This window comes from Canis lupus, chromosome 28 (genome assembly GCF_003254725.2).
Source record: "Canis lupus dingo isolate Sandy chromosome 28, ASM325472v2, whole genome shotgun sequence".
NCBI lineage: Eukaryota > Metazoa > Chordata > Mammalia > Carnivora > Canidae > Canis > Canis lupus.
The window spans coordinates 7,624,230-7,650,592 of record NC_064270.1 but is presented as its reverse complement, the minus strand read 5'-3'; the positions used below and the strand labels follow the sequence as shown (position 1 = coordinate 7,650,592).

Below are 26,363 nucleotides of genomic sequence, written 5' to 3'. Positions count from 1 at the left end.
AGGGAGAAACTGGCTTGATTCCTTCCTCTCATCCCCACACCATCTTTACTCTTTCAGCTACTTCAGTGTTACTTTTCTTGCTGCCCTTGACTTGTCTTTCCTTTCTCTTGACATGTTCTCCTGGGCATTCCTGCTGCTTACTGCAATGTCAATCTCAGAGAAAATGGGGTGGCAAGAGTTGTGAATCCTTATGTTGAGTCAGAGCAGATAAAGAGCACGTCCATGGAAAAGGTACTTGAGGTATTTGCCTCTGAGGTAACTGTCATTAGCCAAGGTTTCACATAAGCACTTTCTAATATTTGAGTTTTAAAAATAGAACCTTTATGAGAATGCCTTTGACCCCGCAATTCCCCTCTAGGAATGCACTTCGCTAGAGTGCAAGGCTATAGGTTCAGAAATGACCTCGGAGGCATTGCTTGGAAGGGTCAAAATGGAAACAATGTAAGGGCTCTGTGAAGGTTAGAAAAATCATGGTACATTCAGGCAACAGGCAGTCCATTTGGGCTCCGTGATGTTTCCAGGACACTGAGCAACTCGGACACCTTGTTCAAAGGACTTAAACTCTATAACAATTTTCTTTGTATGATGCAGAAATATGAGATCCTACTAACATCCTTTAGATATTAGCAGGGAAAAGCCATGATGCTCTAGTCCCTTGTGTAAATAGGTGTATATGCTTCCAAACTTCTCCTAGAGGTAAAAGATCAGACTTTTACTCTCTTCCTGATCATAAAAGCATCTTCTGTCCGAATTAACTGACATCTACTGAGCCCTTACCAGGAGTGCTGGGTGCTGGGACTAGAGAGATGACTTCGCATTCCTGGCCTCCAAAGGCATATAGAGACCCAAATAGATAATCATAGTACGGTGTGTGCATCTGCTATGAAAGGGATAGCCTTATGAAGCTGTAGGAATGTGGGATTTGTGGTGGGGGCAACCTAGTCAGGCTGGCAGGGGACAGTGGGGATGGGAAGGGAGGTGGGGGGACCGGGAGCAGTGTAAAATGGTTTTCCAAACGAAGCAGCACAGAGCTCAGCCAATTAGAGAGGCTGGCCTTTTTTTTTTTTTTCATTTTTTAAGATTTTATTTTTTCATGAGAGACAGAGAGAGAGAGAGAATGGCAGAGACACAGGAGGAGGGAGAAGCAGGCTCCATGCAGGGAGCCTGGCATGGGACTCGATCCCGGGTCTCCAGGATCATGCCCTGGGCTGAAGGCAGGCGCTAAACCACTAAGCCACCCAGGGATCCCCCCCGCCACAGCTGGCCTTTCTGAGATCACTCATGCTAGGCAGTTGGTGCCCAAACTGCCTCATCTTACATTCTGTAAGTCTTCAGAAGACTTTTCTCTCTGCCTGTGACTTCCTCTTTCCCCTCTTTTCTCTTCCAGCTCAGCAAGAGGCACCCAGACTGTTCCAGCTGATCCTTCTGTGCTCCTCATTCTGATATTCCAAGGACAGTGTAGCTAGGTGTTCAGTGTTAATTGTGAGACTTGAGCCTTAATTTCCACATCTGTGAAATGGCATTAAACATAGTTTCTAAGCAACAAAAGCAAAAATAAACAACTGGAACTACATCATACTAAAAAGCCTCTGCACGACAAAGGAAATAAATCATCAACATGAAAAGGTAACCTACTCAATGGGAGAAAATACTTGCATATCATATATCTGATAAGGGACTAATATCCAAAACGTATAAAGAACATATAAAAAATCTGATTAGGTAAATGGCTAAAGGTTTGAATAGACATTTTCCCCAAGAAAACATATAGATGGCCATCAGGTATATGAAAAGATGCTTGACATCACTAATCAGGGAAATGCAAGCCAAAACCATAATGAGATATTACCTCACACCTGTTAGAATGGATATTATCAAAAAGACTAGAAATAGCAAGTGTTGTTGAGGATGTGGAGAATGCACTGTTGGTTTGAATGCAAACTGGTACAGCCACTATGGAAAACAGTATGAAGGAAATTAAAAATAGAATTATCATATAATCTAGCAATTCCACTTCTGGGTATTTATCTGAAGAAAATGAAAACACTAACTCAAAAAGATACTGCACCCCCATGTTCATTGCAGCATTATTTACAGAAGTCAAGATGTGGAAACAACCTAAGTGCTCATTGATAGATGAATGGACTCCAATATCTATATGGTGGAATATTACTCAGCCATAAAAGAATGAAATCTTGCCATTTGCAACATGGATGACCTCAAAGATCTGATTCTAAGTGAAATAAGTCAGACAGAGAAAGGCAAATACTGTATGATCTCACTTGTATGTGGAATCTAAAAAATAAAATAAAATAAACCAAGCTCATAGATATAGAGAACAGATTAGTGATTGCCACAGGTGGGGGGTGAGGGGTGAAGAAATAGGTGAAACATTTTTCTTTTTCTTTTTTTAGTTTAAATACATTGAATAATTTAATGAAATAAAAAAATTAATCATATTTATCTTATAAAGTTATTAAACAATGAAAGCTAGCACAAATGATTGATCATGTACAAAAGACTATGCTATAAGCACTTTTAAACATGTTATCATTTCATTTCATTCTCAAACAAGCATTGAAGTAGTTATAATGATATCCCCATTTTACACCTGGGAAATGACCACTGTGCTCAAGTAACTTGCCAACACTACCAACTGGTCATGCTCTTGGCTCAGTATCTTACTTCAAAGACTAGGTGAAATAGTGAGTATGCTTAGGAGGAAAAAAAATGCTTAGGGGAGTGCTGGTACGCAGCGAGCACTCAGTAAATGTTAGTTATTGTTGTTGTAGGGGATAAGCTCCATTCAGTGCAAAGACTTGACTGCTTTGATTTTACTGTGTCCTCAATACTCTGAATTAACAATGCCTGACACATATAGGTACTCAAAATATAGGTGATAAATTTATTATCCAAGAGTCATTAGTCCTGGTTTTTTCCTGCTCTGGGCCAGCTCTTTCTTTCAGTACCAGGTACATAAGGAGTCCCTGGCATCTTGGGACAAGCCTGAAGATACGGTGGATTTTTAAATCTGTGAGCAAATCACTGACATGGTTTGGCTTTGGTGGCTTTTCTGATTGCCTTAAGTTTTTGCCAGGATATTGAAGAAGATCCTCAACAGTAGTACTTAAGGGATATGGTGAAAACAAAGATACCGAAGTCATAAAGCCTGATGGTTGAGAGGGTGAGCTCTAGACTCCAATCCTGGCTCTGCCACTTTCTAGCTCAGGCAAGTTACTTCTCTAAGGCTCTGTTTCCTTTGGCTTAAAACTCAGACAAGGATAGCACATACTACATACCTTGTTCAAAGGACGAGACAACACAACTTAGGATACATGCATGTCCGGTGTCTTGTTCAGAGATCACAGCAGCAGCCCAGGAAAAGCGCAAATCCAGGGGCTGCTCTCAGGTTGGTATGTTAGGATCTTCCTGATTCTTCTAAAATTGACTCTCACCAAGAGGAGTCCTTCTGTATTTGCAAGTTTGCAAATAAAGGAAAAGTGTTTTTATTATCATTGTCAGATACAATTATTAATTCTATCTGCTGCTAATTGAAATTATTGCAGAGGGCCTGAGTGGCTCAGTCAGTTAAGCATCTGACTATGGATTTCAGCTCAGGTCACAGTGAGATCGAGCCCCACATCAGGCTCCATGCAGGACGTGCAGCCTCTTAGGATTCCCTCTCCCTCTCCCTCTACTCCTCCCCAGCCTTTATCTCTCTCTCTCTCTCTCAAAAGGAAGGAAGGAAGGAAGGAGGAAGGAAGGAAGGAATGAAGGAAGGAAGGAAGGAACTATTGCAGCCAGCAGTATGCTGATAAATGTTTAACAGGCTCTCTAAAGAAGAAGGAGGAGAAGGAGGGAGAAGGTGGGGCCAGGGAGCGGAGAGGAGAAAGAAAAGAAGAAAGTCCTGATTGGAAGCATTTGCTAATGTCCCTAGTGTAAATACTCCTACTGTGGTTGCTTTTAAGCTACTGCAATAAATGACATGGGATGTGGAGTTTATAAAGAGACACTAACAACCAACTTTGAGCTGGCTCCAGTGGTTGTGGGTATCATTTCATCCAAGGATTCTCACTTAAAAAGTGTTGATTACATCCATCAGTTCCACTTGATTTATTCCTTGTCATTATATGAAGAATGAGACGTACTATACACAAGAGGCAGTGCTGGTAGACTGTTGCCAGCCTGCTGGGGTCACCCATTGTCTCCATAATTGCCTGGCTCTGGGACCTTGGACTTAGATAAGTTATTCACCATCTCTCTCCCTCAGCTTCTTCATGTGTCAGTTTGGACTAAAATATAACTTATCTCCTATATGTTCAGGGACATCATGTCACATGCCAGCCTAGTACGTGATGCATATGTGTAGGACATGTTAGTTGTTATTAGTAGCTAGCACAGGGAATTCTTGCAGCTAGCACGGTAATTAGTGGCTAGCATTTGTATAGAAACTCTTCATTCATAAAATGCTTTTTCACACATTATCATATTTGACTTTCATAATGGCCACAGTTGAAAAACCTGAAGGCCATTGTCATATGGGTGATTATAGCTGTTAGGTGGATCCCTTGTCTTTCAACACTTCATCCTAAGTTCAGACTTATATCTTAAACAGGTATTTTGGAGAACATGAGTCTATATCATGAAATTGGGTCTGTTCCTGAAACTCCTTTAAAATCTTCCAAGTTCTCAGGAATGAATCAAGGAATGCATGACTTGCTACATAACAAGGCAGAAAGCAAACCAAGAGGCCTAAAGTGGTATTCTAGAGACCCAGAGTGGAATTACCCTTGTCTTGATAACTCTGAGAATCTTCATGACCCCAGCATGCACTACACAAATGGACTTGGCTCCAGCTGGCCCTCCAGCTTTTCCTCTCATGGGCACTAAAGGAGGCCCTCAAAGCCATGTTCTCTTCCCAATTCCCAACAGCGCCCTGCTGAGGTGAGGTTGCCTAACCAGTTCCAAGATGAGTGAGATATTATTGTACTAAATATTGAGAAAATAGGTTGCTAAGGGAAAAAAGCACTTGAAATGTGCCTAATATTTTCTATTTAAATCTTTGCTCCTTGTTGTTTTCTTCTCTTTTTAATTGCGGTAAAATAAACATAACAATTCACCGCGTTAACCATTTTAAAGCATGTGATTCTGTGGCATAGTACTGTGTGCAGTTATCACTGTTGTCTAATCCAGAATATTTTCATCATGCCCAAAAGAAACCCTGTACCCCCTAGCAGTCAGCCCCCAAAAAACCCTGTACCCACTAGCAGTCACTTCCCATCCTCCACCTCCCAGCCACTGGCAACAACTAATCTGCCTTTTTTTTTTTTTTTTTTGAGTATAGTTAACACACAATGTTACATTAGTTTCAGGTATACAACACAGTGATTCCACAAGTCTATGCATTATTCTATGCTCACTAGCGTAGCCACTGTCACCCATACACTACTTACTACAATACCATTGACTATGTTCCTTATGCCATATCTTTTATTCCCATGACTTACTCATTCCATAACTGGAAGCCTGTATCTCCCACTCCTCTTCACTCATTTTGCCCATCCTCCTACCTTCTTCCCCACTCTGGCAGCCATCAGCTTGTTCTCTGTATTTATAGGTCTGATTCTGCTTTTTGTTTGCACATAATCCAATAATTCCACTCCTGGGTATTTACCCAAAGAAAATGAAAACACTAATTCGAAAAGATGCACTTCTATATTTATTGCAGCATTATTTACAATAGCCAAGATACGGAGGCAGCTTATGAGTTCATCGATAGACAAATGGATAAGGAATATGTGGTATATGTATGCAATGGAGTATTACACAGCCATTGAAAGAATGAGATTGTGCCGTTTGTGATATGATATGACTTAGAGGATATTATGCCACTAACCTGCCTTTTGACCCTATGGATGTGCCTATTCTGGATGTAGCGTATATTTGGAATCATATAATCATATAATGTGTGGGCTTTTGTGACTGGCTTCTTTAATTTAACATCATGTTTTCAAGGTTCATCCATGTCTCACCATGTATCAGTGCTTCATTCCTCTTTATGACTGAATAATATTCCGTCGTGTGGATAGACCACATTTTGCTTATTCATTTATCAGTTTGTGGATGTTTGGGTTATTTCCACAATTTGGCTATTGTGAACAGTGCTGCCACAAACAATTTGTGTACACATTTTTGTTTGGTCATTGGTCTTTGATTCTTTTTGGTATATACCTACGAGTAGAATTTCTGGGGCATATGATAGTTCTGTTTCATTTAGTAAAGAAAAGTGTCTTCTTATCAAAGATAAATTTAGGGAAAAGCTATCTTAGAATAAAGAGTATGAGCTCGGGGACCAGAAGAACCTGTCTGAATCTTAGCTTAGCAGTGGCCAGTTGACCCTGTTAACCTGTCTCCTACACAGATGGAAGAGCAACATCTGAACAGTCACAACATTGTTAGTAAGCAGTTATGTGTGTAATACTTCATTATGTCCCAGACTCAGAAAAAGAAGAAGAATTTCTTTCTCTCTTTTTATTTTTAAACGAGGCTTTACTTCTTATATCTCAGCCTTCAAGCAGAAGTGGTGAATATGAGGTGATGCTGAATTACTAGTTGACTCTTACTAGCCCCCAGCCCCACCTGCTCATCTAATTAGACCTTGTGGAACATGTGCCCCTCCCCCTACACTTATTTTCTAGAATTCCCAAGGGACTCTGCTCCTGGTCTTCTGCCTCTACGGAGCATCACGCTCTGTCCCCACCACCCCATGGCCCTCTGTGGGGACTCTGTCGATGGTCCCCTTAGACCTACAGAGCTGCCCTTTGGTCTCAGCAGATTGGAAAGAGGGTGGGGGCACCTAGCCCTCTCTCCCTGCTGAGGGTGACGTTTTGCCCCTGGGTTCTGAACCAACAGTGCTTGGCACAGTCTCAAAAAGTCTCCCTGACAGAGGGCCATATCTATGATGGGGGACAGTGACCAATTCCTCCAATCTTCCTCCTTCTCCAGGCACTCCTAAGGAGAAGTAACAATGACAAGGAAACCCGGCACCCCCCTCCCTCAACCAAGAACTAAATTGCTATGCACATCAACTCATGCAAGCTCCTTGGAGTGCATGGCCAGCCCATCCCCTCCCAGAGACATCTCAGCTCCAGTCAGCACGAACAGCAGCTCTCACAAATGGTCTCAACCAGTCTGCAATCTTGTGAACTAGCTAACTGTATCCCATTCCATAGATTGTGGAAAAAAGTCATAGTAAGAGACATTCAGTATTAGGACAGGCCAAGCCAATGCAGCAAGCAACAAATTCAGCGAATCCCCACCCATCATCCCTGGCCAGGGACTTGGTTATCTTAAGGCACATTGCTGGAATGCCTGGACACCTGCATATAAACTTCCCTTTGTGGCTTCCTTTTTCTGGTTAATTGTTCAAGGATAACCCTGCTGATCCTCTATCTTTGCCGGCTGTGGTCTTTTATGACCCCCTGATAGGATCCCAGACCACCCCCTGGTATGTAAAAGTTTGAGACAACTTAGGGTCTGTGAAAACAGATGCCAATTTTGGCTCCCAAAAGGCTAGGAAAAGTAGGAAAAGTCAGGGTCTGGCCTGGTTGTGTTGTTTACCCTGGCTAGCAGGAAGAAAATGAGGTTCTGGAAAACATGGATGTAAAGAGCCTGCCATCCTGCCATCCATTATAGATGGAGGAAGGGATTTTGAGATTTAGATAAACCTGAGCCAAGGTGATGGCTGGTTTTATCCACCTTTTTAAAGGAGCCCCAGGACTCATAGCAAGCCTCCATTTCTGAGGGGTGCATATTGGTATCTAATCACAAGTAGGGAAACTGAGGCTCAAAGAGGTTAAACAACCTGCCCAAGTTCACACAGCTTGGCCAAGCCAAGAAAAGACGGCACCAAACCAAGAAGTTAGAAGTTGGAGCCCTTGCTTAGGCCAGGATGGCAAAAGAACTTTTCCTTCAACCCCGGAAGCAGTGACCTTATTGTGGCCCCAGGCTGCTGCCACTCCCCAGGACTTGTAAGGAGAACTCCAGGGGGTCCTGGACCTATACAGGAAATAATCACATCTTCCTTTTCACAAATCTCTACCTGCAATTTAGCTTTTTCTTCAATTGTCAATGTTGAACCTGGGACTTTGTAACCGAAATTACAGATTTATATATGATATTGTCTGTTGTATCTTACTCTAATTACTGCATGTATATCAAAATATCATTTATACTCCTAACTGTTCCAAAAAATTTTTTAATTAATTAATTTATTTTTTATTGGTGTTCAATTTGCCAACATATAGCATAACACCCAGTGCTCATCCCATCAAGTGCCCCCCTTAGTGCCTGTCACCCAGTCACCCCCACCCCCCGCCCACCTCCCTTTCCACCACCCCTTGTTTGTTTCCCAGAGTTAGGAGTCTCTCATGTTCTGTCTCCCTTTCTGGTATTTCCCACTCATTTTTTCTCCTTTCCCCTTTATTCCCTTTCACTATTTTTTTATATTCCCCAAATGAATGAGACCATATAATGTTTGTCCTTCTCTGATTGACTTATTTCACTCAGCATAATACCCTCCAAGTCCATCCACATCGAAACAAATGGTGGGTATTTGTCGTTTCTAATGGCTGAGTAATACTCCATTGTATACATAGACCACATCTTCTTTATCCATTCATCTTTCGATGGACACCGAGGCTCCTTCCACAGTTTGGCTATTGTGGACATTGCTGCTATAAACATCGGGGTGCAGGTGTCCCGGCGTTTCACTGCATCTGTATCTTTGGGGTAAACCCCCAGCAGTGCAATTGCTGGGTCTATTTTTAACTCTTTGAGGAACCTCCACACAGTTTTCCAGAGTGGCTGCACCAGTTCACATTCCCACCAACAGTGCAAGAGGGTTCCCCTTTCTCCACATCCTCTCCAGCATATGTGGTTTCCTGCCTTGTTAATTTTCCCCATTCTCACTGGTGTGAGGTGGTATCTCATTGTGGTTTTGATGTGTATTTCCCTGATGGCAAGTGATGTGGAGCTTTTTCTCATGTGCTTGTTGGCCATGTCTATGTCTTCCTCTGTGAGATTTCTGTTCATGTCTTTTGCCCATTTCATGATTGGATTGTTTGTTTCTTTGCTGTTGAGTTTCATAAGTTTCATAAGTTTCATAAGAGCTGTGGGAGAAGATTAGGGGAAGGGGTGGCATTTGTGACCATCCTCACTGTCTACCTTTTCCTTGACCTTCCTCACTGATCCCCCCATCCACCATGAAATACTTCCCCCTTCTCTCAGCCTACAGAAAATTCCTGCATCCCGCCCCTCCACAAAGTCATCTTAAAAAAAATTTATTTATTTATTTATTTATTTGAAAGAGAGAGAGAGAGCATGAACAGGGTGGGGGGAGTGGCAGAAGGAGAGAGAAGCAGGCTCCTCACTGAGCAGGGAGCCCTACAACATGGAGCTCAATCCCAGGACCCTGGGATTATGACCTGAGCTGGAGGCAGACGCTTAACTGACTGCAACCCAGGTGCCCTCCCACAAAGTCATCTTTGACCATTCTGGCTGAAGCAATGTCTCCATATCCACCTTCAATTAGTGGGTGATCTTTCACAGATAAATATAATCCTCTCCTTGACCAGCAATCAAGAGCAATGACATTGGCATTAGAGTCCAGGTGTGACCCTAGGCTTTGGCACTGACCCACAGCTGTCTGTCCTGGATGGAGAGCAAGCTACTTAACCTCCCTGAGGAGGCTTATAAAATATGAAATAGGCTGATAATAGTCACTTCATTACAACCGTTGTACCAATTCAGTGAGATAATAAACATAAAATGCCTGGAACAGAGTTGATATTAAGTAATATTATTCTTATTATTCTTGGACAATAAATACCTTCAAGGAATAGATTTTAAAAATGTGTACCCCCACAAAACTTTAGGGTTCTGAGCAGCCTCATAGACTCATAATAAATATTGGATACATAGATGAGGACAGAGAAATCACTTACAAATTATTTGTCCAAAGATATCATTCTTGGACTTCAGACCCTGTGAGGTGAGCTAAGCAGCATTAGGATTCCCCTCTTGGAGGGTCAGAAACTCGAAGAAGTAAGTAGTATATCATCATTATTCTCATTATCCCAGGAACACAGAAAAACAGAACACAGCTAACAAGTAGCAGAACCCCAGGAGGCCACCTCCAGAGCTCAATTCCTAACCTCTCCACCACACTGCTTCCTAAATGGGTTTAAAATGCAGTGGCAGTAAGTGCTTCGGAGTCAGACAAGTCACCAAAGCAACAAGAAACAGAAAAGCATAAAACCCTCTCTTCACCTCACACATTTTAGCCCTACGCGTATGATCTTGGTGAAGCCACAGAACCCCAGTCTCTGGGGCCCCACTAGTAACTGGAGATAATGCTGCTTACCCTGCAGGGTTACCGTTAGGAGTAAATGCGGTACAGATGCAAGATGCCTGGCACACAGTAGGTGCCTAATAAGTAATAGTCCCCTCTCTCAATCCTAGATGGGAGCCCTCTGACTTTGGTGATCTCGGGCAAGAACTCTGTTTCAGAGTGAACATCACAGATCTCTATCTGAGGGAACACCCACATCAGCAGCAGGACGCTGGATGCAGAGGGAGGGAGAGGTCTATGCTAGTTTTCTCTCGTGGCTCTTTTGAGACACTGTGGAACTGAACAGAAGAGAGACTGGATCCAATGGATGGCTGACTCCTGGGCTCTTGACACCCTGTTTGGGATTTCCAGTTATTCGTGTTCGTGTGCACAGAGAAGAGGATGAGAAGGTGAAGTACTGAGAGCCATGTGTTCTCTTGGCCTGGTGACTGGAGTACAGGAGAGGAAGGGTGGAGGGGACAGAGTGTGCACTGGGAAACAGGAGCAGTCAAATCTTCTGTAGGCTCAGTGAATTTGAGGCAGCCTCCTGATTTCTTCAAACAAACAGCCTGGCTCTTTATACAGGTTCCCATATTTGCGCTGTGCCCATTGAACTGTCGACCCTGCCAGGCAAGTCCAGTCCTTCCTTTACCCCACTACACCCAGTTCAGCCTTCCACATGCTGAGGACATCTACTCCCTGTCCGTGAACAGATTGGCCGGAAATCTCCCTTTCTCTTTCCTCTTTTCTTCATGATTAGAAAGAACTAGAGTTGACTTCAAGAGGTCAAAGTAGACTTCAAGAGGTCAAAGTATTCTTCATGGATGGCCTCAGCCAAGAACACCCAGACCATTTCTGGAGCCAACTTTTTAGCATATGATGCACTATGCCATGGAGGAGATATGGGAGGAAAACAGTAGGGCTGGATTCCAGAAAGAGAGCATATAAACAGAGGCCAAGTAGACACGCAACTGAAGGTCTTTTGAGAGACGTGCTGGGAACAATTAACCTTCAAGCCAGTTTCCTCTCAAAGTGTGGTCACAAGCCACTTGCATCTGAATTAGCAGGAGTGTCAGTTAACACTCTACTCAGATATACTGAATCAAATTCTCTGGAGATGGGACCCCAATAAGGTTCATTGTCAAAGCAGCCCTACCCCAGCTCTGATGAGCTCTAATGTCTGAGAAGCACTGCTGTAGACCTTAGCCACTTCAGCCCAGAATTGGCACTCCACCTTTCAAAAATGGATCATTTCCATGAATAAGGGGCTCACACCTCCCAGCCTGTCACATGTCCCCTCCATCATCACACCCACTTAGCCATCGCTTTTCCCTCCTATCTTCTAATATCTTACTTGATGAGCACATAAGCCTCAAATCAAACTTAGTATTTTAAGAATAAGACCTAGAAATAAGAATTCCAAAGAGGGAGGAGAAAAAAAACCCAACACTCTGTAATCATACTTTCTCGCAAGGGGGAATATAAAAATGGATATAAAAGGGCCCTTTCATCTCGACTTTCTATAAATGTTTAAAATAGGGTTGGTGATAATTAATGTTTCTATAAGTATATGCTTAAGAAGTCATTACAATCAGCCTTTGTCTGCTTGGAGCTGGCAGCCTGGACCCACTGCATTTCAAGGGAATGCTTGAGGGTCATTTCACATTGCCTCACTCCTGGCAATCCAAGAGCTGCTATAATTCTGCCAAAGAACATAGAGGGTTTCCCAGTCAAGTTTCATCCTGATTTTGATTATTGTTTATCTCCAGTCCCTGTCTGAATAGTCGTAGTAAAATAGAGGAAGTTTTACTCCTGAATCCGAGGTCAGCTGGTAATGAACCATGGTTTCAATTGCATGAACAGCTGCTTCTTTTATAAGCAAGGAGGGTTCACTTACAGTTCAGGGTAACACAGAAATAATTCAAAGAACAAGGACGCTTCTATTCATTTCTTGATTTTTTTTTATGTTTTTGAAACATTTTGACATTTGAGTGCTGTAGAATGTGGATTATTGACTAGACTCAACAAGGGGAAAAAAGAAGCCAATAAAGTTAAAAAAAATAAGTTACACAATATTTTTTGACCCACCCCCACACCCTAATCATTACATAAAAATTTAATTTGTGTAGATTAAGTTCAAATAATTGACCACACATTTTTTAAAAGGTACACTGAACATATTTAAAATTTTTACACCAAATACTTTCAAAAAGTTCCAAAAAATAAAACAAATCCTCCCACCTGTCCCCTTAAAACACTATAATGCAAATTTAAAAAACGGCTTTTCATTTAAAAAATAAGACCTAAAACGGAATATTTTAAGGTTTACATTTTCATGTTGCAAATATGTCTGACATTTAGCCAAGAATAGTACGGCACATACTGTTATGTTCTGAATCTGTAAGGACCTTGCAGGTCACACAGCCCAGCCTCCCACCTGCAGAAAGAAGGGCTGTCATCCCATCCCTGACAGCCAGACCCAAGCCTAGTGACTGAATAAGCACGACAAGCGCAGGGAACAGCCTCTTCTCTATGGTCAGTTCTGCTTATCACTATTGCTCTCTTCAAGTTGGCATTTATCTCTCCAAATCAAAAGTGTATGTACCCTTGGGAGCCACAAATTCCATTTGTAGAAATTCATCCAACTCCTAGACTTGCCTGGATGCAAAATGGCATTATATACGTAATTCTGCAATGCAGCTCTATTTGGAAACATCCTAAATAGAAGACCAGTTACATAACTTATGGTGCATCACTACTGAATGCTACTGAATCACTACTATGTGCCAGGCCCTATTCTATGTGCTTCCAATGTACAAATTTATTTAAATTTTTTAAAAGATTTTCTTCATTTATTCATGAGAGGCACAGAGAGAGAGAGGCAGAGACACAGGCAAAGGGAGAAGCAGGCTCCTTGCGAGAAGCCCAATGTGGGACTTGATCCCCGGACTGAGGATCATGCCCTGAGCCGAAGGCAGACGCTCAACCACTGAGCCACCCAGGTGTCTCTATTTAATCCTTTTCATTATAATTTTATTATACTGTCGTGCTAATGAGAAACCTAAAGCAAAGTGAGATGTAGTAACTTGCCTAAGATTTTATAGCTAGTACATGGTGGAGCTAGAATTTCAAACCAGACTTTCTTTTCTTTTCTTTTCTTTCTTTCTTTCTTTCTTTCTTTCTTTCTTTCTTTCTTTCTTTCTTTCTTTCTTTCTTTCTTTCTTCCTTTCTTTCTTTCTCTCTCTCTCTCTCTCTTTCTTCCTTCCTTCCTTCCTTCCTTCCTTCCTTCCTTCCTTCCTTCTTTCTTTCTTTCTTTCTTTCTTTCTTTCTTTCTTCTTTCTTCTTTCTTTCTTTCTCTTTCTTCCTTCCTTCCTTCCTTCCTTCCTTCCTTCCTTCCTTCCTTCCTTCCTTCCTTCCTTCTTTCTTTCTTTCTTTCTTTCTTTCTTTCTTTCTTTCTTTCTTTCTTTCTTTCTACCATTCAGTAAATATTAATTGTATGCCTACTGCAATACACCCTACATGGCATTGGAATAAAGTTCCTGCTGTCATACAGCTTGGTTTCTAATGGGAGAGATGAATGATAAACAACAAAACAAATGCATACATATTGTGCCAGGTAGTGCTAGGAAGAAAAATAATGGAGGGGAGGGGAGACAGGGTGATGGAGAGGTGCCATTCTAGATGAGGTGGCCTTTTTGTTTTATAGGCCTGAATGCAAAAAACGTGCCAGCTGCAAGGCTAACCAGGGTCAGTTTGACTTCAGAACATGCTTGTTTCCCAAAAGGACTGAACACATCTCAGCCAGGAACACAACAAAGGCCACTCTGGGGGCACCCAGGTGGCTCAGTCAGTTAAGCATCTGCCTTCGGCTCAGGTCATGATCCCAGGGTCCTGGGATCGAGCCCCCAGTCAGGCTCCCTGCTCAGTGGGGAGTCTGTTTCAGGGAGTCTGTTTCTTCCTCTCCCTCTGTTCCTCCGTATTACCCATGCTCCCTCTCAAATAAATAAAATCTAAAACAAATAAACAAACAAAACACCAAAGGCTACTCTATGTGCAGGTTTTGAAAGCTCTCCAAGTTTTTCTCTGCGACAATGTATGAGCAGTATAAAGAACACGTGGTCACTTCTGCATATGTACACATGTGTCACATTTGTAAACACACCTACTTTCTGGAAAGACACAGAAAAAACAGATACTAGTGGCTGTCTCCAAGCAAGCAAAGGAAGTAAGATCTACTTTTACTATATGCCTTTTTGTACATTTTATATTATATTTTTATTATGGATTGTTTGACATCTACAAAAATATGTGCAACATGTATGCAAGTTATGTAGTACAATTTTTTAAAATAAAAAGTGCAAATTCCCCTCAGAGAGTATACCTCACTGCTAGGACATTTTCAGCACCATACAGGCTACCTGTGGGCTCTTCCTCTACCCCATTCTTGTGTACCCCTCCTCTTCTCTTACAATAAAACCTTCCTGAATTTCATGTCTATTATTCTCTGCTACCTTTTTTTTTTTTAAGATTTTTATTTATTCATTCATGCGAGACACACTGAGAGAGAGAGAGAGAGAGAGAGAGAGAGAGAGAGGCAGAGGGAGAAGCAGGCTCCATGCAGGGAGCCCTATGTGAGACTTGATCCTTGGTCCCCAGGATCACACCCTAGGCTGAAAGCAGTGCTAAACCACTGAGCCATTGGGCTGCCCTCTCTGCTACTTTTTTTTTTTTTCTGCTACTTTTTATAACAACTTTACTGAGATATAATTCACAGGCCATACAGTTCATTCATTGAAAGTATACAATTTGATGGGTTTTGTTATATTTGTAGACTTGTGCAACCATCACCATGGTTTTAAAACATTTTCAATAGCTCTATACCCACTAACAGTCACTCCCCATTCCTTCCAAAACCTTCCCACCCCGGCCCTTAGGCAACTAGCAATCCATTTTCTGTGTCTCTGGATTTATTAATTTCATATAAATGGAATCACTGAGACCGGCTTCTTTTTATTTAGCATAATGTTTTGAGAATTCACCCATGTACTCTGCTTCAGTACTTTGCTTATTTTTATTACCAAATAATATTCCATTGTATGAACATACATCTTATTTAACCACTTGTCAGCTGAAAGACAGTTGGATTGTTTCCATCTTTTGGCCATTAAGAATTATTCTTAATTATTCTTAATGTATCATACAAATACAGCTTTAAGCAATATATTATTTCATTTGGCTTGATTTTGGGTTTGTAAAAACTGTATCACACTATGTGTAGTCTTCTACATCTTACTCTTTTCAGGTCAACATTTTCTAAGATTTTTCCATATTGTTGCATGTATCTGTAGGTTTTTCTAGAATCTAGCCACTGACCCCTGCTCTGTTCTTTGGAGCTATACAGAGCAAATCTAAATCCCACTGTCTGAAGAGCCAGCTTTCCGCATGTTTGAAGATAATTACCTTATTTGTCTAATCCAGTCTTCTCTAAGCTACCTAGATAAGTCAAGGGGGAGAAAACAGAAGTTAGGATTGGATGTACCCTTCCTTGATTAGATGTGGAGAATTCCATAGTTTCTTAGGAGGCTGATAGGATCTTTGTCTAAAAAGGAGCTCTGTGGGGGAGAGCACCTGGGTGGCTCAGTCTATTAAGTGTCTGCCTTCAGTTTAGGTCATGATCCCAGGATCCTGGGATCAAGCTCCACATCCGGCTCCCCGTTCAGTGGGCAATCTGCTTCTCCCTCTCCCTCTGCCCCTCATCCTGCTTGTGCTCTCTCTCTCAAATAAATAAATAAAAATCTTTAAAAGTTAAAAAATAAAAAGGAACTCTGTGGGCAATGAACTCGGGAACGCTGGCCTAACAGCAACAAGAGCATTTTCTTGACTGCAGAACTTTTCTGAACTAGTTTACATTATAAATTTCTGAGAGAGGTCCTAGAATGTAACTGAGTGCCTTCTGAGAAATGCTTAGGCCATGCTGATCTTAAGGCAGGGTGGGGACTTGTCTGTGTTCCCCTGACTTCTTTCCATTCACTTGTTTCCTTTAGGCTTATGTCTTCCTCCCCCTCATCCCTGTCCTTCCACCAAAACATTTCTCATAAGAAAAAAAATCTATACCAGAGATTCAGAACTCTAATGCGAACTTTTATTCGAGTCTTGTCTTCCTCAACTCCAGCACAGAAGATTTGAGCCTGGATTAAAGTGAATTCCAAAAAGAAGAGGTAACTTCGAAGGAAGTATTGGAAGTGTTTTCCTTCTGTCTTAACTTCTGCTCATTGCTGTGGCCAGAAAATGCAGTTCCGAATGGCAAAAGCCAAATGAAATATTGCATGGTGATGTGTTTTATCAATGGTCATGGACAAATATTCTGATAATAAGAATTGTATAATAATAGTGAACATTTCTACTTTACAGATAACATGATATTAGCCCCCTAACAACCCTGAGAACTAGATATTAGCTGCATGTTACAGATGAGGAAACTGAGGCTTACCCAAATCATGCAGTTCCAGAAATTCCTCTCTGATCCCAAAGTTTGGACCCTCAACTCCTTGTTCACCCTCCTTCACAGCCAGCACAGGCCTTGTCAGTTATAGGCTTTATGAAACCTGTCACCTGGGACGCCGCCTAATCAAATGCTCAGCAGCCTTTCAATTGGCTTTCCTGGTTTTCCTGCAATACTAAGTGTTCCTTAGAAAGCCACTTGGGCTTCCAGGACATAATTCTCAACTAACGTCTCTCTGACAAGAACACTCTGGGCTTAACTGTGGGCTTCTTAAGCTCTTCTATGGCCCCAGCCACCTTCTCTAGAAGGATTAAACCAAACCTATCTGCTCTTCATGAATCCCGATCATAATCCCATTCTAAACAGAAATCTGCCAATAAACTTCCACTGACTGATGTTCCAAAAGATGTTCAGTCTGAAAATTATGTTTGGAAATAACCATGGGTGTCCTCAAAGATTCTGATGTAAGAAGGAATACTACCGCAGTACCGAAACGGTTTCAGAGTGTCCATTCCCGAAAGTTGCCTTCTGGCTGAATCTGCCTCATTTACAAGTGCTACTGTCCTCAACAGTCATTTCTCTTTCTTTTTAACAAAAATACCAGAGCATAAACCTACACTTTTATTTATTTAGTTTTCACTAAGTTTAAATCCTTGAAGGGTACAGCATCATACGGATCCTGTGGCCAATGGCTTTAGCAGGAAGGTTGCTTTGGAATTTGGCATGAACCATGCCACTGTTTCCATGAGTACAAGTTACTTTCCCCAGATTACTCTGGTTTTGTTTGGTCTGCCACCAGGAGTCACTGTGTTGTTCTCTATGTTGTAAACATAAGCACATCTCTTGCCTAGACAGAATTCAGCTTCATCTCAAGCATAAACACTTCCAGTTTTAAGAAGAGCTGTGCTCTCCCTCCGGTTCCAGAGACAACCCCCCTGCCCCCGCCATTATAGCCAGCAAAAATGGCCTTGGATCACAGCCTTCTAAACATATTTGTCATTTTAGAAGTCCTGTTCCCAGCAGGCCTTGACAGGCTCCAAGATAGCCCTCACAGTCATTTCTATACCATCTGACATTGGCCATGACTAACAGGACCAAGAATGACATTTGGCCCAATGAGAGGACCATGAACCATGGTCCTGTCCATGACTGTCCATGAACCAGTCAGCACCCATCCATAAACCAGCTATACCTTGTATTACTGAGCTCAAGAGAATAAGGTTCCGCTCTAGAGAACTTAAACTAAGAGTTTTCAAAGGAAATTGCCAGGTGGCTGTGGTGGTGACACTATCGTTTGAAAAGCCAGGAGAATGGACACAGGGCTAGCCATTATGGTATGTGCAAGGAGAGATTTGGGAGAAAGGAGAAACTGAAACCACACAGGAAAGCTAAAGAGAGGTGGAAGGGAGAGTATATGTGCTGAGAAAAGCCAAGAAGCCATTAGAGACGAAGAGAGACAGACACAGACCCTTGTAGAGACAAGCCCCTCTTCCTAATGGCTCTGGGGTTTCCTATCCTAGTCTCAGTGAAATGTGACTATGTTGGGATCTTTACCATAGATTTTGTTGTGTTTTCCTTTTGAGTTCTCATAACTAAGTCCCTTTTTCTGAAACATATTCAAGTAGGTCTATGTTCTTGGAAACCAAAAGGATTCTGAGTAGAATCCCCCAAATTCTAAGGACAAGTGTCTATTGCCCCACCAGTTTGGCCCAAAGCAAACACTCCTAATCTGTTTAAATGCTGGAAGCCTCATTTAAGAGAAATGAAATTGCTAAGAAACTTAAGACTTAGTCCATTTTTTTCCGTTTATTTTAAGCTTTTATTTTTTATCTATTTAATTTTTAAAAAACATTTTATTTATTTATTCATGACAGACACAGAGAGTGTTTTTAGCTTTTAAAAAGCAACACAGACATGCAAATATACACAATAATTTTATCTAGTATCTTATAATTCCACAGTCTTGTTTAAGAACAAGAATACATATTAAATGGAACATTGTTTTCATATGACTGTGTTTGATGGTTGACATTTAAAGTTATACTTATTTAGACAGTTAACTACATTAACTACATGGATTCACCTCTAATATCTTATCTACTAAATTATAATTTCCAACAGGGAAGGTCTTTTAGATTTTCAGTTTGCTCATTGCTATATTGCTATTCCTAATACCTAGCACATAACTGATTGATTAATTTTAAATATCCATTTTTAAATTGAGTTATAAGGTAACAATTTTAAAGGATTTTCCAGATGCATTTCTTTCTTTTTTTTTTCCTTAAACTAAAAGTTTTTAGTTCACTCAAATCAGGCAAAACCTTATAGCAAAAGAAGCCATCCCCATTATCACAAGGCTGTCTTTAAGGACAACCAGACACTACAAGTGTCAATTTGTGGGGAAAGCTCCAAAGAAGAAATAAAAGAGGGGAAACTGCATGACTTATTAGGCATATTTTTCCCACAGAAAAATTGGCTTAAATGTTCTGAGTTAGCCCTCTCAGTATTCTCCACTTCACCCAATGCTTGACTTCTACTATCTTCTTACACCTAAAAATGGAGGAGAGGGGTGGAGCAACCTGGGATGAGCTGTAGAGGCTGTTGGGGTGCCCTGCAGCCCCCTGGACTCTGAGCCATGTTAGAGACCCATCTCTGACACTTCCCAGCCATGTGACAGAGCTGGGACCTCAGCTCTCTCAGCTCTAATGTGCTCAGAGAAGGGAACAGGACAATCTCTCATTTCTTTTAGTGTTAATCATCCCTGGTTCCAGACTGCTCACTTTCAAGATATATTCAGTGCTTTGCTGTATTTCTAGACCTAGACAGTTTCCTTCCCACATGGCAGAGACAAAGCTCTCAGAAGCCAGGGGCGACAGGCGCTGGGTCCTGCTGAGAACCTGCCAGCCTGGCACAGGCCGGCTGTGCCTGGAAGTCACCCAGACCACATTCCTGATCCAAACACTCAGCATCTGCGACATCTGAATGTACCTTTCCAACTTTAAGACCTACACTGTGTATTTCATTCACTCCAATGTAGGGAGTATTACAGTGCAGACTTTAAATCAGAAGAAATTTTTACCGTCAGATGATCAGATTGATCAAGGAGAAGTTTCTTAAGTGTGTCTCTACTTTTATTCTCTATTTTTAGGTAGAGATACACCTATAGTAGGAAAGTTCCTCAAAGCTCACCTGTGCTGAGATTTCAACTCCCATTTTCAGATTCGAGGCACCTCGGCATTTTCCTAAAAATACAGATTCTGGGGCACCCTTCAGATTGTGTCAGGAACACGGAGGGTAGAACCCAGAAGTCGGTGATTTAACAAGCCCTCAGGTGATTATGAGGAGGAGGTGGGTTTAGGACACACTACCGTGGATCTTAGCTTTGAATTCTGGAATATTCCCTGCTGGGGATGCAGCACTCTGGCTAATGGAGAGCTCATCTATGGGAACTTGTTTTAGAGTTTCAAACATTTTAAATTTCCTCAGAAATAGCCATTGCAGGGCAGAGGCTGGACTCAGTCACCTGGGGCAAGACTCCTCCCCCCACTAGGTCCCAGGCAGGTGAGATGAGTCCATCTGAGGGAACTGATCTCCTGGAAGGTTCAATTCCTTTTTCTTTTTCTCTTCCCAGAAAGTATGCCTGTCCAAGGTGACAATGATGACCAAGCCTCAAATATGAGCTCAGCTGGATCAAGTGGACTGTGTCAAGCGGGACTCCATGCATTTGTAGCAGTAAGCTTGCTTTCCCCCCAAACTTTCTACTCTGAAAATTCTCAAATCTATAGTAAAGGTGGAGAAAATAATTCAACACACATCTATATACTCTTTATCTAGAAAACTCAGTTAACATTTTATCATATCTGTGCTGGATTGTCTCCTTTCTTCCTTCATTCTCTTCATATACATACCTTTCTCCCCTTCCATGTCATTTGGGAGGACATTGCAGGCATCACAATACTTCACAGCAAAGTACTTCTGCATTTATTTCCAAAGAACATGAATGGTGTGCTACATCAACACAATATAACCATCACGCTCTGGAAATTTCATATCAATACGGTACGATTATCTAATGTAGGATCCGTATTCAGAGTTCCCAAATTATCCCCTGAATGCCTTTTATAATTTTTAAAAAATATTAATGATCCCATCTACAATTACACATTGCATTTAGTTGTGAGAACAGCTTTTCCTGTCTTCCATGATAGTGACTTTTTTTAAGCATTCAGGCAAGTTTTTGCAGAATGGCCTTCAAATTTGGATTTCTTCCCAAATGTGATTGTTTCTTCATGATTAGGTTCAAGTTAAATGTTTGGCAAAAATACTAGAGATCACCTTGTGTCCTTATATCAGAAGACACGTGTGGTCTGTTTGTCTCATTTTAGATAAGTTTGATCATTTGACACAAAGGTACTTTTTTTCCTCTATTAAGTGGACATTTACAGGATGATATTTTGAGACTGTGTGAACATCCTATACCCTAATGGTTTCATCCAGTAGTTGAGCACCCACTGATAAGCCTTTACTTCCTTCAGTTATTGAATGGTGATTGGAAAATGATCATTTCCTAATTTTATTATTCCTTTTACATTTTTTATGGCATTATTCAATAAAGAGCTTTCCCATCTCACCCCACACTTTTAAAATTATTATTATTATTAGAATATCTCAATGGACGCACTGATCTTTTGTTTGATGTTATTATCTATGATTTCACTATTCTTTTTGATGTTCCAATTGACCCAAACTTAACCAATACGAGCTCCTTCAAGATGGCTCCTATATCTTTTGACGGTTTGAACGCTTCCTTACTTGGAGTACTTACTGGCATGACAAGGCATCCCAGATCCACCTTAGAGTTTTCCTTCTCTAGCCCTGGAATTAGCCATTTCTCCAAGGAGTTCTGGTAGCCTTCAAGCTCATTGCCACTGGGGTGTCATTGCTTCCAGGCCTTTGGAGTGAACAGAACTAGGAAATACACATCTATTTTTAATGTACTATTTCTTGCAATTCTAATCTAACATGAAAAGTACTTCCTTTCCTTCCCCCATTCCATAGTCATATGTCCTTTCTCCAACAATAAAATCCTAACTCCCCCAAATACCAGTCTATTCACTCATTTACTACAATATACTCAAAATAGCTTGGGAATTACTTCACTACAATCTCTACTGACCACAAACTGCCTAAGTTAAGGGGAAGGTTTCTGCAGTTCAGTAATCCTTGGCCTACATCCCACCAAGTGTGTTCAGTAAGAGTACTGTGTTCCTAAGTTCCTTGGATGGGTTCTTTGTTTTCCTCTGCATGGTTATATTGTCACTCTGATTTACAGTTAGGTTTAACTAAGCTTTTAATAAATATTAAGAAAAGCTCAATGTTATAGTCACAGACAGAACCTGGAGGGCAGAGACACATGGTGCTAATTCAGAGCACACTCCTGCATTCAGTCATGGAGGGGAGGGGGGCAGAGGGGTAAACAGAGTCTGCATCCTTATAGGAATAATGGCCCAAGACTCTTCCTCCTCCACATGACATGAAGTTATCAGAAAATGAACATGCACACATTTGCAGAGCTAACACCAAGTTTCCCAGCACAGACCTTTCAGCATTGAGGTTTGTCTTATTGTTCTGAAGCTTCCTTGACTGGGGAAAGAAAAGCTGTGAATGGAGAACATGAGAGACAGAGAAACGAGGGAGACAGGGAAGGGACTGAAGGAAAGAGGGGGAGAGAGAGGAAAACAGAGACAGGAAAGATGGCACCAACATCGAGCCAAGGCTATGTCATGTCCCACAAAACCCAAACTGCACTAATCTTGAATGAACCTTCCCTGAATTCTCCTCTTTACAGAGGAGGTGAGTTTGAGTTGGAGGACTGGCCCTCCTGTCCAGGCTAATTCTGACAGTTGGGAGAAACACAGCCAGCAGTCAGCTCTGGTGGCTAAAGAGAACTGGAGAGACTCGAGCCACAGAGGCAGGCAGCAGGGCAGATGCCTGTGCTATCAGGGTGCCACAGGGGGGTGCTGGCGTCCTTGTAAGACTTTCTTCCTAGTTTTCCAGGTGTGAGTCAGCTCCAACTAGGGATCTTCCCTTCCAGGGGGGCCAGGCCATGGGCAGGGAAGAAGGAGAAGATCCCAATGCAGGGCTTAAACTCATGACCCTGAGATCAAGAACTGAGCTGAGATTAAGAGGTGGATGCTTAGCCACCTGACTGAGCCACCCAGGTGCCCCTGAGTCCATCCTTCTGCTGTCTACTTTATGCTGTCATGGCACAGAAGGAAGCTAGAAAATTGCACATCTGACTTGGGAGTGAGAAACCTGGGTGAGGGATGAAGATCTGTTGAGGGTCCACCATTCCTGCAGAAGTAGTTCCCCCACCCTCCATCACACTGCTCCATCACACTCCATCACACTGTTCTCGCTGGCCAGCCTGCTCATGGGGGGGCCCATCATGTGGGCAGTGGAGGCCTATAGCCCTGTGGGAGCATTCTCTACTCTGTTCCTCTGTACTACCTGCCGTCTGGAAAGGAGTTAATATATATCCCACCTCCCTCAAAGTAAAAACCCACACGCGGTTTAAAATGTGATCCCTCCAAGAGAAACGTTGAGTTTCAACCACAGACCCTTAGGTAGTAGAGGCTAAAGCAATAATGGTGGAAAGTCAGACAGTCTTTTCTAAGCAGAGTTGACATTCAGGGATGGGAGTTCCTTGGTCTCCTTTCAAATTATGACATTGACCTCTTACAAAGGTGGCTCTGAATGAACGTTTGGGGGATACTTGGAAAATTCTGTTTCCTCCTAATTAATCTTTTGAGTTACCATAAAGCTTGAGGGCCTGAGTAAATTCAAGGGGCACCATAAAATTTACTTCAGCAACAACCAGCCAACATCTCACACAACTCTGTGTAAGATATTCCACTCAATCACAGCATGAAGTCACAGCTTTGGTAGGACCCAGGCAAATAGAACATTACACTTCCTCCATCCAACCTATGCTTGTTCTTTGATACAGAGTGAAATGCTGGCATCGTTCTTTCATGAAGACAAGTAAGAGACGATGGCCAGACATGGTATATGGACCAAGACTCAAGGTGGAGTGGAGATGCAGCTGTCACTACTCTCTGAGCTTTCTTGGCTCCCTGCACCCTGGTCAGATGGTCTAGAGAACCACGAGTCCTAGAGAGGAATCAGAAGAAGGAAGCCTCCAGAAGCACCACTCTGGAAAAATATGAAACTGGGAGACAAGCTGAGAGGTTTACTAATGGGAAAAACTGTTTTAAGCAGCATTGTTGGTACACTGGAGGATATGGGGAGACTGAGCCAAAGGTTCAAAGAAATCTAAACAATGAAAAGAAATGAGCAGTAATTAGCCCCAGGAAACTAAAAATTTATACAAGAAAATAGATGTCATAATAGTACACCACTTGGCTCAGCATTAAACAAGACTAACGGTGTGTTTTTTTTTTTTTCAGTTATAACCTTGTTAGCATTATTTGACTTTTTAAACTGTGTTCAAGTATTATTTTGATAAAAGCTAATTTGAAAAGATTTTAGGGACTTTAAAATCATCTTATTTGGTGGAGTAAGTAGATCGGACCTGAATTCCGTGTGGCATTTGGCAGGAAGTTAGATGTTGACATCCAGTGGTTTTGTTCTCTTACCTCTTTTGTCTAAAAGGTTCAAGTTCAGAGGGAAGTCAAGGGCTTGGAATGTGACATCAGATCATGTCTCCTTGAGGTGGTGGGAACATCCAAAAGTCACTCACAGTTTAGAGCGCCTTGAGGGCATTAGGCATCCTTGTGAGCCTGAGATTTCCCTAGCAGGACAGCCCAGGGACAGAGAGGCAGTAGAGGGGTTCTAGTCCAAGTTGACAGTGTGGGGTGAACTTAAACAGCTCATTCTACTCCCTGCCCTTCACCCTGGGCTCCAGTTTGCTCACTGCTAAAATTGCTGGGGCAGGGAAAGGCACAAGACAGTTAATTACCATTCATTTAATCACAAAAGTTTATTGATTACCTCACACATCCCTACTGGTCACAGGAGTTAAGCCATGAAGCAGACTCACAAAGGCTCTGCCCTCGTGTGGTTTACAGTCCAGTGGGGGAGACAGACAAGAAAGCAGGGAGCAAGCAAATACATACCTCAAATTGTTGGGATAAAAATCATGGCAGGCAAGTGTGGGGTATTTATTAGATGGGATGGTCAGAGAAGGCCTCTTTGAGGAAGTGATTTCTGAGCTGAGGGTTGAGTGGTAAGAAAAAGCAATTTTGGGTTTTATCCAAAATGTCAGAAGAAGAGAGGATTTAGAGGACCATGGCAGGGTTTTAAGAGGGAGCGGTGTGATCCAGGCTGATTTGTAGATTTTTTTTTTTAAGATTTTATTTATTTATTCATGAAAGACAGAGAGAGAGAGAGAGGCAGAGAGAGAAGCAGGCTCCATGCAGGGAGCCCGATGCGGGGCTCGATCCCGGGATTCCAAGGATCACGCCCTGGGCCAAAGGCAGATGCTCAACCGCTGAGCCACCCAGGCGTCCCTGATTTGTAGATTTAAAAGCATTTCCTGGCTGCTGTGGGAGGACAGCAGGTGAAGTGGGGTGGTGAAGGCTGGTGCTACCATCCAGGCTGCAGGATGGAGAGGAGAGAGTACATTCACTGTGGAATTATGTATGTCCTGAAGTATGTCTGCAGTTCCTTCCAGCTGGAGTGAGTCTATTACCACCTTCAAGCAGGCTCAAGAAGAATCTCCTCATCTTGTCTTGGAAGGACTGGGGCTATCAAGCCATAAGCAGTGACTTAATGGTGACTAAAGAAACCACAGACCCAGACAGAGCCTTCATTCACTTTTTAAAAAGGCACCCTATTCACCACACAAATGCAGAACTACAGCGGGGCTGGTGGTCTGGCCAGTGAGGATGATCTGAATTTGAGCGTCGGCAGTGCACTGGCTGCCGGATGGTCTATGGCAGCTCTCTCCTCTAGGTATCAAAGGTCAGACCTTAGAAGCTGAAACAGAGACCTTTCAGATTGAGAGGGTGACAGTGCTGGGCAAAGAGAAAGGGGAGGGGGTGGTTAGAAGCTTCTCTGAAAATCCCATGGGAGCTACGGATGCTTTGGAACCAAAAAGTCCTCCTACACACACACACACACACACACACACACACACACCATTTAACATTCTGTCAAAGGGTGACAGCTCCTCCATCAGCATCACTGCCAACTTCAGTCCCTCATCCGATCCAACTGCTTCATTTCCGGAATGGGGAAACTGAGGTCCAGGTGGGGTCAACTGATTGCCCAAGGCTACAGCTGTGAAATGAAGAAGAGGCAATGCAAAGACCTAGGTTGCTTTGCTTCCCTAAGCTCCAGGGACCTAAGCACACCTGGTCAGCCTCAGTCTACTGCAATCCGAGGCGTCCTGGGACAGCACAGCCTCCCAGCCCACTGGGTGTCCTTGAGCCACTGCTTGGTCAGAAG

At 42.3% G+C, this 26,363-nt stretch overlaps 2 long non-coding RNA genes and 1 pseudogene across 2 annotated transcripts; 1 reads left to right on the top strand and 2 right to left on the bottom strand.

Moving 5' to 3' along the window:
• The first annotated feature begins 1,084 nt into the window (after positions 1-1,084).
• On the top strand, positions 1,085-24,430 carry LOC112672079 (uncharacterized). The gene is made up of 4 exons (XR_004810324.2): positions 1,085-1,626; positions 10,522-10,800; positions 20,524-20,624; positions 23,902-24,430. It is a non-coding gene; the product is annotated as an uncharacterized LOC112672079 (long non-coding RNA).
• LOC112672075 (uncharacterized) lies at positions 1,109-24,818 on the bottom strand. Its single transcript, XR_003144015.3, has 3 exons — positions 24,551-24,818; positions 3,300-3,469; positions 1,109-1,509 (listed from the first exon to the last, which is right to left on the bottom strand). It is a non-coding gene; the product is annotated as an uncharacterized LOC112672075 (long non-coding RNA).
• Positions 17,367-17,883, bottom strand: LOC112672073 (60S ribosomal protein L35a-like; annotated as a pseudogene).
• Positions 24,819-26,363: the final 1,545 nt, after the last annotated feature.